Below are 12,508 nucleotides of genomic sequence, written 5' to 3' on the forward strand. Positions count from 1 at the left end.
TATCGTTAGCAATAGTAATTGTAAAAAGAATTTTGAAGCAGTTTCGTTAATAAAGCTTCATTTCTCAAACAAATGGGGAAATGGGTCAAAATTATAAAAAATAAGAGCCATGTCCCAATTGATGAATGATGAAAAGATATGAACTATGCCCCAAAAACCATAAGATCTTATTTATCCTTTGACCTAACAATACAACAATATAACAATACATTCTGGTATGAATGCCAGAAGAAATTTTTTAAAGGAAAAGAACTTATATGCACAGAAATATTTATATTAGCTATCTTCTCAGGGCAAAAAATTGAAAACTAAAAGGATATCAATCATTAGAGAATATCTGAATACATTGTGGCATGTAAATATGAGGATATTATTGTTCTGTGGGAAATAATGAACAGCATATTCTCAGAAAAATCTGTAAAGTCCACCATGAACTCAAGCAAAGTGAAATGTATTGTGTAAAAAATAATAGTAATATTGTGGGTTAATCAGTTGTGAATGGCTTTGCTATTCTTAACAACACAATGATCCTACTCTGTAGGACTTATGATGAAAAATCCTATTCATACTGAAAGAGCTGACTGTGTCTGAATACGAATCAAAAAATTCTCTTTCTCTTTCTCTCCCTTCCCCCCTCCCCCCTCTCTCTTTTTCTCTCTGAGATTTTTAAGAGAGATATCTATATTTTTTTTCAGAACATGACTTATGAAAATATTTTTCATAATTTTACATGTGCTTTCTTAATGGAGGCTAGAAGTATGGATGAGGGAGAGAATCTGGAACTCAAAGTTTTAAAAACAAATGCAAATGAATGTTTTTTAAAAATATATTTTTATTAAAGCTTTTTATTTTCAAAACATATGCATGGATAATTTTTCAACATTAATCCTTGCAAAACCTTGTGTTCTGATTTTTCCCCTCTTCCGCCCTTCCCTTCCCCTAGATGGCAAGTAATCCAATATATGTTAAACATGGTAAAAATATATGTTAAATCCAACATATGTATGCATAGCTATACAATTATCTTGCTGCACAAGAAAAATCAGATAAAAAAGGGAACAAAATGAGAAAAAAATTAAAATGCAAGCAAACAACAACAAAAAGAATGAAAATGCTATGTTGTGATCCTCACTCAGTTTCAGTTCCCATAGTCCTCTCTCTGGTAGATGGCTCTCTTCATCAGAAGATAATTGGAACTGATCTGAATCATCTCATTTGTTGAAAAGAGCTTTGTCCATTTCATCATCATATAATCTTGTGGTTGACATTATAGTGATCTCCTGCTTCTGCTCATTTCACTTAGCATCAGTTCATGTAAGTCTCTCCAGGCCTCTCTAAAATCATCCTACTGATCATTTCTTATAGAACAATAATATTTCATAACATTCATACACCATAACTTATTCAGCCATTCTCCAACTGATGGACATCCACTCAGTTTCCAGTTTCTTGCCTGTACAAAAAGGACTGCCACAAACATTTTTGTACATGTGGATCCTTTTCCCTCCTTTGAGATCTCTTTGGGATATAAGCCCAGTAGAAACACTGCTGAATCAAAGGGTATGCACAATTTGATAGTCCTTTGGGCATAATTCCAAATTAGTCTCCAGAATGGCTGGATCAATTCATAAATAACTCCACCAAAAATGTATTGGTGTCCCAGTTTTCCCACATGTAAATGAATGTTTTAAATGTAACTGGGGGAAAATAAATTTAAAAAAATAAGTAAAAAAAAATAAAAATTTAGCTCTTCAAAAAGATAGTATGGAATGGTTGAAAGAGTACTAGCTTTGTAGTCATTAAACCTGTCATTTGAACCTTGGCTCTCCTACTTGGAAAAATCTATTTTCTTTACCTTTATGAATGTATCACAAAATACATCTATGAAGTTATCACAGAAAATCTAGACAACTCAGCTGAATCAAGTAATCAAAAGTATAAACTAAATATAATGTCATCAATTAATTGCAGAGAACTATAGGATTTTAACCAGTGGATGAAAGGTAAGTGATGTCATGTAGAAAACACTTTACAAATAGTTGAAAAGACCAAATTATTCCTCTAGGACTATGTATAAGAAAAATGACACCACTATTTGGTGTCAGAGCATGAAGGGGTGAATCTTCTAGTAGGGGACCATTTCAGGGAAGACACAGTGGCTGTTTTGAATATTCAAAAAAATGTCATGTAAAAAAGGAAGAGGGATTAGACTTTTTCTGTTTAACCCCCAAAATGCAAAATTAAAAGTAATGAGTAGAAGTTGCAAAGAAGTAGATTTAGCCTTCAAATAAAAACTTTCTAAAAATTAGAACTTCTTAGGCTATCAGTGGAGATAATGAATTCTCCTTTACTAGAAGTCTCCAAGCAAAGGCTCAATGATCCTGGATGTATTACAGAAGGGATCCTGATTCAACTATGGGTTCATTTAGTGATTTCAGAGATTTTTTCTATTTCTAGATTAAATAGAGATTTTGTCACTTTACAATCCTAGAGATGATTTTTGTGTGTGTTTTCTTGTGGAGATATAACTTATCCTCATATGCACAGTAAGTAGATAGCCATCAACATGTATGATGGTTTTTGGCAGTAGGCTGTTTGTCACATCACTGATAGTAAGAGCTGGGGTATCCATAGCAACGCTTTAAGATTTGTCAACTATAGATCTGATATATTTTATCTTGATTAATCTTGGAGCCAATATCTAAAAGAGATGGCATATATTTTATGATCTCAGTGCATAGATTAGTGCCTATCACATGGCAGGTGCTTAATAAATGTCTTTTGAATGAAGGAATGAAAGAGTTTTGAACATATTTATTAAGTTCTTACAATATTCCAGGCACAGTGCTAAGTGCTGGGTATAGAAAAATCATAAGTAGAAAGAGTTCTTGCTCCCAAGGAGTATTCTATTACAGAAAACTTACATGTTGTAGAGTTGGGGTAAAGCAAGAGTATTTGATTTAGAAAGTGGTGAGTAGATTGATAGGAAAGTAAATTGGCATGTTCTTTTTATGACAACATTAATTTTATTATGATTCCAGAAATGGAAAGGGGGAGGGATAAAGGAGGGTGGAGCAGGGAAGAAGAGCTAGTGTGAAGATAGCCAGGGCATAAGGAGAAGCATGACTAGGTCCACCTAGGTGTAGTGGGCTATATGAGGCATTCAACAAACAAGAAATTGGGAACTAAGGGCAGGATTTCTAGGGCTGAAATAATTAAGATCTTTGGGGCATGGTCTCTGTTCAGTGGCTGACAAGTAGATCTCTGAGGTATGTTGAATTGTTAAATTTCTATAAGGAAACAGGCTCAGAAAGTTTAAGCAATCCAGGAAGTATATGATAGTTATATACTACTTAAGAAGCCTTTGAACTCAGCATTAAGACTGATGGTCCTACTCAACAGTCAAGGTCCAATTAAAATGCACCTCTTCAAGTTAGCTTTCCTTGCTGCTTAAAGAAATGATTTCTTCATCCATTCTTGTAGCACTTTATTTTGTTTTAGATTTTCTTGATATATTTATATTAACTATGTTTTTAGACATATCTTTTACCCTTCCTTTACCTAAGAATGGAGAAAGAGAGAGACAGAGAGACAGAGCCATGAGTAAAAATAGAGACAGAAAGAGATGATTTAATGAAACCATCCAACACATCAATAAAGTCTGGCAGTGTGTGTCATAGTCCACATCTTGATTTCTCCATCTCCGCAAAGACAGGAAAGAAGTTCATTTTCTTAACTCTTTTCCAAGGCTGAATTTTAGTCATTATAATTAAAGTGTTTAGTTTTATTTTTTCTTTTCATTTACAATGTTGAAATAATTATGCATATTGTTTTCCTGGTTCTGCTTATTTAACTCTGAATCAGTTCAAATGTTTTTCCATTGCAAAATGAAACAAGCAGAACCAAGAGAATATTTTACATAATAACAATATTGCAATGATGATCACCTGCAAAAGGCTGCTACTCTGATGAATACAATGAAGCAAGACAATTCCAAGAAACTTATGATGGAAAATGCTATCTATCTCCAAAGAGGGAGAACTGTCTTTTTTTTCCTTTTTATTTTTCTTGTCCTTTTTTGCAACATGACTAAGATACATGACTCCACATATGTAATGGGTATCATATTGCTTGACTTCACAGTATGTGGGAAAGGGACTGATGGGAGGAAAAGAATTTAGAACTCAAAAAATATCTTCCCATGCTTCTGCAATATCAAAAGCATAGTAATATTTAATTACATTCTTGAAAATTTATTTAGCCATTCTCTAATCAATGGACATTTACTTTCTCAAAGAATTTTATACTTCTCTTATGTACACATCATATTCTATTTATCTGTGTGCATGTCTCCTTCCCCCACCTAATGTATCTATCTATATCTATCATATATATTTCTGTCTACCTACTTATGTATATATACATATATGTATCTGTTTATGAATGCATGTGTTCATGAAGTTAAATATATATGTTGGATATTAATGATGTTGCTGTGGTGATAGCCTGTTTACTATATCTTTATACCTCCCTCAATGTCTAGTACAATATATATATATATATATATATATATATATACATATATATGTATGTGTATATATATACATGTATATATATACACACATATATATATGTATAATGTTTAGATATGCACATACGCACATATATATGTAGGAACAGTTCTTTTTTTTTTTTAAGTCCACTAAATAAGGAAAGCCCAATTGTCTATCTATACCTCTTCTGGCCAGTTATTAGTTGGACTAACTAGGATCTCAAGAATTACCTCTTTCATAAAGACTTTCCTTAATTCCACAGTTGAATATGATCTCTTTTGCCTCAAATTTTCTTAAAGTTTTTTGTCTGGTTTGTTTCTCTGACCCCATCTCATGCTACCTTGAATTATACTTATTTGTATACATGCTAAATCTCTCACTGTCATCCTTCCCTTGTAGTCCATAAGTTTCTAGAAGGCAGAGAAATGTGTGGTACTATTTATTATTTTTTTGTTCCAAATATTTGTTGAATGAATCGAGGATCATAAATAAAAATATTGGAAGACACCTTAAAGCTCAATTAGTTCAGCTACTTCATTTGACAGATAAAGAACCTGAAATCAAGAGAAATGAAATAATTTGTCCCAAATTATACAGGTAGACATTGACAAAGGTGAGATTTGAACACATATCCCTTGACTTCAAAATCAGTGATCCTTCCCATGCATCATGATAAAATTTATCACAGAGTTTATTGTCTGAGAACCTAGCTATATCAAGTTTCCAAATTATTTTTTGACTTAGAGGATAAAGGAAAAATATTTTAAAATAAGATTTAATGGCATCCATTTCTGGAAGATTTCCCCTCCTACCCACTGTAGAGGGCTGGAACTCTGAAAAGGTGTACTTGAATCAAGGACAGCAGGGTGCTTATAGTTAAGTTCCTACTCAATGTGAGATAATGGTTCTCTAAACATATACTTAATGTGATATGGTGATGTAATGGCACATGCTCAGTGTGCTGTAGTGATGTAATCATACTGAGGTATTTAAGGGAGTCTCAGGCACAGAAGACTCTCAGTCACAGACACAGAGAAAACTCGAGACTCCAGATTCCAGACTCTGGACTCCATTTTTGACCAGCCTCATGGTGAACCTCCTGCCTTCATCACTCCTCCACTAACACCAAGGACTCAGCCTGGTCTGGAGATCCTCCAGAAAGCTACCCCAAACATTACAACCTACCACTCACCAAAGGCTTCATCATTTCTGCCAATGAAAATATATGCAATACTTACTTTTTAACACCATTTACACACTTTAAGTCAAATTCTTAATTTAGAAACATAAAAAATGTATTATGTATAACTAGGTTTACTCATAAAATTATCATAGTTGGTCTTTCTAAATCAAAAATATACTTTCAATCCTTTCCAAGACCAAGAAGAGCCAGGTTTCCATAGATGAGAGCTGTAAAAGTCAGCTTCTATCCAATTCCAAAGCCTACAGTCTCAATTCTCCTTTTTAGCTGTAGTGCTTGAAGCAAACAGGAAGATAAGGTTTCTGTTTCTTACTTTTTCAGGGAAAAAAAAGATGTTACTATCCCTATTTCTTCTTTTCTCAGTCTCAAATCTTAAGGTTCAAGTTAAAACTCTTTTCTGAACTCTAGATGCATATTTCCAAAAACCCGAGGGTTATCTTCACTGGAATGCACCACAGCCAACTTAAGTTCATGTTCAAAAAATAATCTCAGTGTCATTGTCCTGAAAATCTGTCCTTTCCTTAGTTCTACTATAATTCATTCTAATGATACAATCATTCAAATGGTACCACTAATATTATAGCTAATTACTCAGGAAATCCCCTAAACTTGGGAGGCAGTAAAATGTATTTGTATTATGTTTTTTTTTTTTTTTTTTTGTATTGACATTATCACCACAGTTGAGTCCAAGATTTAGCTCTGATTCTTTGATTCAATTCCATAAGCATTTATTAAGAACTTAGGTGACAGGCATTGTACTAAGCCCTGAGGTTACAAGACAAAAATGAATCAAATCCTGATCCCAAGGAGCTTACATTCTATCAGATGTTTATTAGCTGTGAGATTATGAACAAATCATTTAAATTCTCTGAATCTCAGTTCATCAGCAAAATAGGATTAATATACAGTAGAAAAGCATATTAGCCTAAGGGAAGTGTCATGAAAAAATAAAAGATACTAAGATCTCACACTGTGAACAAAGATAAGGTCAAAATGGGTAAATGATATAGATACAAAGAGTGATAACATAAATTATAGGAGCATGGGAAAATATATGTGTCAGATCTATAGATAAGATTTATGACCAAATAAGAAGTAGCTTCACAGGAAGCAAAATTGATTATTTTAATTACATGAATTTAAGAAGGTTTTGCACAAACAAAACCAATGCAATCAAAATTAGTAGAAAAACAGGAAGCTGGAAAATTTTTTCATCAAATTTTTTTGGTATTTCTATATATTTCTCAAATATATAGGAGACTAAGCTATATTTTGAAAATATTGAAGCAATTCTCAAATTGAGAAATGTCCAAATTAGGAAGAGACAGTCAGAAGCAGAAATCAAAGCTATCAATGATCACATAAAAAATACTATAAATCACTATTGATTAGAGAAATACAAATTAAAATAACTTGAATTTACCACCTCACACTTATTAGATTGATTAAAAATGCAGAGGAGGAAAATAAATGTTGAAGGAGATATGGAACAATCAGAACATGGTGGAGTTGTGAATTCTGTAGAACAATTTGGAATTATGCTTAAAAAGCTATAAAACTGTTATATCCTTTGACCTAGCAATACCACTTTTAGATCTGTATCCCAAAGAGATCAAAAAAGATCTACATGTACACAAATATTTATACTTCTTTTTATGGTGGCAAAGATTTGAAATTGAAGGGATGCTCATCAATTGGAGAATGACTGAACAAGTTGTCTTATATGATTTTGGTGAAATACCATTGTGCTATAAGAAATGATTAGAGGATGGATTCAAAAAAATCTGGGAAAACATATATGAGCTAGTACAAAACGCAAGAAGCAGGATAATATTTTACACTGTAACAATGATATTGTAAGGATGATCAAGTGAGAAAGACTTAAGCATGCTGATCATGACAATGATCCAAGATAATTCCCAAAGGACCTATGATAAAAAATTCTTCCAGAGATAGAAGTGATAAACTCTGTATACAGATTATAACACATTTTTTTCACATTTTTATTTGAGTGTGTTTGTGTTTTATATCATGGCTAATATGGAAATGTTTCACATAACTTTATATATATACACATATAAAGTCAAATATGTTATTAATTATACATATACATATATATATATATATATATATATATATATATATATAAAATTGATACCATATTGCTTGCCTTCTCAGGGGCAGGGGAAGAACAGAAAAGAAGGAAAGGAAAGAATTCAAAATATATAAAAAATTAATGTTTTAAAAAAATGTACATGTAAGTAGAAAATATATTTTAAAAGAGAAAAGTTTAAAGATGTAAATACACAGATAAATGTGGCTTTTATTTTATTCACCTTTACCCTTCTCCTTTCTTTCCACAAACATTCATTCAGTTGCTAAATCTTACTAGCCCTACCCCAATAACATTTTTTATATCTCTTTTGCATTCTCATTTCTCCCACTCCAATTTAGCATATCATTACTTAGACTAATTTAGCTCTGTACCTTTAGTCCAATAACATTCCAATCCATCCTCCACACTTTATTGCCACTCATCTTCCTAATGAATAGGTCTAAATCTCTACTGTTCATTACATGTTACTCAAGGTTCTTGGCTTGACCCTGGAGAATCATCAATTTACCTTTTCCATACTAAGTCAAACTTTTTCCATTAATGTACTCTACATGCCAGCCAGATTGTATACACATCATTTCCTGACTATTACCTTTTCCAAATATTCCTCTCCATGTCTTTGTTCATACTTGCTATTATTCTTGGAAAACAGAACCCCAATTACCCTCTATTGAAATTCTCCCCAGCCTTTCTTTGATGTGGAACTTAACATTTGCAAAGTGTTTTGCAAACCTTAAAATGTTATATACATAGTAGTTCTTCAGCACCTTAATTTTCCTCAACCTCATGTTCTTCTGTAAAATGGAATTAATTTCTTTTTTCTGATATCTCTGACCTACATACCATTATAATCCTATAATTGTCATGGTTACTTTTCACATAGGTAATCCTAATACTTTATCAAGGATTATATTGAGATAAAGCAAAGAGCTAGACTTAGAGGAGAACCATCTTGGACCTGAAAGTCAATTGCTAAATTTTCATTGTGAACATTTATACTTTGGGAATCAGCAAATGCTACAAATCATAGTTGGATTTTTTATTTTGTTGGCTGTCTAAATTTAAGAAAGTTACAAATAAAATGCTAATAATTCAGATTAAATTTAAATCATGTCCTGTCTTCATTTCCTATCCCCAAGCTCCCAGAGATGGTTGTTAAACATTTACCAGTACAATGCTGAGCAAAGTGTTAATAAATGAGAAATATATATTAAAAAAGATGTAGAGAGAAGATAAGGATTAAAGAGTAGAAGAAATGGTAAAAGGAATGATGTAAGGTCCAAGGTTTCCAAAGTTGTAACAATTTTAATTAACTTAAAACTGAGTGAGTCTTACAAGTGAAAATCCTGTACTCCTCTACTGACAGAGAGGCAATGGATTCAAGTTATACAATGAGATATACCTATTTGAACATAGCCAATATGGGGATTTGTTTTTTTCTTAACCACATTTATTATTACTAATGTATCATCGTTATCACATGTTAGGTTCTTACTAAGTACTAATGAGATAATGAGATGGCTCTCTATCTCTCAAGTGCTGCCCTCTTTTATCCTCCCAGAGAATGGGCATAGGAAAATGCAAGGGCTTCTGGGAAAAATTACTTCAATCAATGAACTTGCTCCTCTTAAGCATGCAAGCTCCTCCCCAGAAGTTCAAACTCCTAGTAAAGACCAGAACTAGAGAATTGTTAAGTACTAACTCAGCACTTAGTAAGAACCTAATATCTCATTATCTCATTAGCACTTAGTAAGAACCTAATATCTCATTATCTCATTAGCACTTAGTAAGAACCTAACATCTCCCCCTTTCTTTTGATTTAGAACATAGGGTGGTCATGACCTTGAAACATAAATCCATCAATATGGGAGGCATTACACATAATTATATAGATTACATAAACACATAGTAACATAATACATGCTAGAAGTATGTAACAAATAACATGATCAAATAATGATAAATTGAGAATTTATAAATGTCCATAAGTCCATTGTCCATTAGTCTCATCTTGTATTAGGAAATCCAGTGATTCCTACTGGTTTTAAAGTTCTTTAACAGTCTTCTTATTAGCCATGCTCTTTCAGTGTCAGATGTTTCTTAGATTTTCTCCTTTATTTTGAGGTCTTTCTCTTTTTCAGTCTCTCTCCGATGGACAAGGCCAATACAATTTGTTGGCACCCATCTGATTCCTTCCCCAACTGAAGAAATACAAGCAAACCCTCTCTCCCAGGCAGTTAACCTATCTGGTCCCTTCCATTCACCACTTTCTGGGTCTCTCCACATCACCTGGCGATTATCTAAGGACAGTGGAGCTGCTCGCACTGGACACTGTCCTTCTGGTGGGTTATAAAACCTGTCTGCCAGAGCCAGTGCATCTTTTTCAAAAATTAGAAAATTAATGGTATAGAGAACTAAATTTAGAAGTTCTCTAGGGTTACCTGTGGCTCCACCTTTCTTTTGTTTTTGAAGGAGTGTCTTAATGTCTCTGTTTCTTCTTTCTACTATTGCCTAACCTTGCGGATTAAAAGGTATTCCAGTAGTGTGTAAAATCTTATACTGCGCACAGAAGTGCACAAAATGTTTAGAATTATCTGCAGGTCCATTATCTGTTTTTATTTCTTGTGGCACACCCATAATTGCAAATGCTTGGATAAGGAATTCAGTGACCACTCGGGCTGTCTCTTTTGCTGTTGGCACTGCAAAAGTGAATCCTGAAAAAGTATCTACTACCACGTGTTTGAAAGACAGACGACCAAAAGATTTATAATGGGTTACATCCATTTGCCAGATTTCATTGGGTCTCAAACCACGAGAATTCTTCCCTGGAGGGAGTGTAGGAGTGTGGAAAGGAAGACAAGCTGTATAGCTTTTTAGTATGCTTCTAGCTTCTTCTCTTGTTATTCCAAATTGTAAACGTAAAGCTCAGGCAGCCTGATGATATTTAGAATGAGATTCTTGTGCTTCCTGAAATAAAGGAGTACTGGCTAACATGGTTAGAAGACTATCTGCCTTTGAATTTTCATCAAAAAATAGGACCTGGAAGTCCACTATGTGAGTGGACATGCAAGATATAAATCTTGCCTGGATGCTTTCTCACTTGCTCTTGAAGTTCCTTAAAGAGCTGATAAATATTAGAGGCTGCAAATTTTATTTGGGCTGTGGCAATTCTTTTTAACCACACCTACTGAATAGGCTGAATCAATAATTATATTTACATCTCCTGGGTAATAAGTAAGAGCTAGCATGATAGCAAATAATTCATTCTGTTGAGTGGACTGAAAAGGTGTCCTGACTACTCTCTTTATGGTTAAATCATGAGAGTATACAGCACAAATATTTTCTTTGGAGGCGTCTGTAAAGATTGTTGGTCCTTTAAGAGGAACCTTAGAAACCTTTTCTTCAAAAATCCATCACCAATCATGGAGTAGCCGGGTTATCTTTAATGGAGACCCATGTGCAAAATTTGGAGCTGTGGCCAATAAAATTTGCCATTCTGGGATGGTCTCACAGCATACATTAATTTGTGCATTAGTTTAGAATGTGTATATTTTTTTCAGGACTTATTTCAGATAATTGTATTACTCTCTTAATAGCCTTTAATAAAATTCTAGCCACAAACACTGGGTAAGGAGTAAGGTTTTGTTCTAGTTGTGCTGGGAGGTTCACCCACTCAATCACACTGTCTCCTTGATGAAGGACTGCTGTGGGTGCCTCTTTTGTAGCAAAAATTGATATTTCCAAGGGTGACTCTTTCAACCACATTGGATAAAAACCAGTTCAACTTCTCTCAAAGCCTCTTGTGCTTCTTTTGTAAGCTGGCATGGTGAATTTAAAGCACTATCTCCCCTTAAAATGTCATATAGAGGTTGCAGTTGATTGGTAGTTAGGCCTAACACTGGACGCATCCATTGGATATCTCCTATTAATTTTTGGAAATAATTTAAGGTGTTCAACTTCTCTGTTCTTAAAGAAAGTTTTTGTACTGTGAGTGTCTTAGGATATACTTCATATTCTAAATATTGAAAAGGAGCATGTCTTTGAATTTTTTCTGTAGCTATATGCAGTTTGTAGTACTTTAGTGTTTCCATGGTCTTTTGTAGACGTGTTTCTAACATTTGTTCCTCAGGTGCACATCCCAAAATATTATCCATATAATGTAACAATATTACTTTTGGAAAGGCTTTTCTTACTGGAGCAAGAGCAGCAGTAACATACATTTGGCACATAGTAGGGCTGTTTTTCATTCCCTTTGGCAAAACTGTCCATTCATATCTTTTATAAGGCTCAGCCAAATGAACACTAAAGCAAATCTTTTCATATCCTCCTTATCTAGAGGGATAGAATAGAAACAATCCTTAATGTCTATAACCCATAGAGGCCATTCTCTTGGCAACTGAGTAGGAGATGGAAGTCCAGGCTGAAGAGTTCCCATAGTTTCCATCTGTTCATTTACTCTTCTTAGATCAGTTAACATCCTCCATTTTCCAGATTTCTTTTTCACCACAAATACTGGGGAATTCCAAGGACTTAGAGAAGGCAGCAAGTGTCCTTGGTCAAGTTGTTCATTCACTATGTCTAATAAGGCCTGAATTTTATCACTTCTTAAGGGTCACTGTTCTACCCACACTGGTGAAT

The sequence above is a fragment of the Sminthopsis crassicaudata genome, chromosome 1 (assembly GCF_048593235.1).
Source record: "Sminthopsis crassicaudata isolate SCR6 chromosome 1, ASM4859323v1, whole genome shotgun sequence".
Classification (NCBI taxonomy): Eukaryota; Metazoa; Chordata; class Mammalia; order Dasyuromorphia; family Dasyuridae; genus Sminthopsis; species Sminthopsis crassicaudata.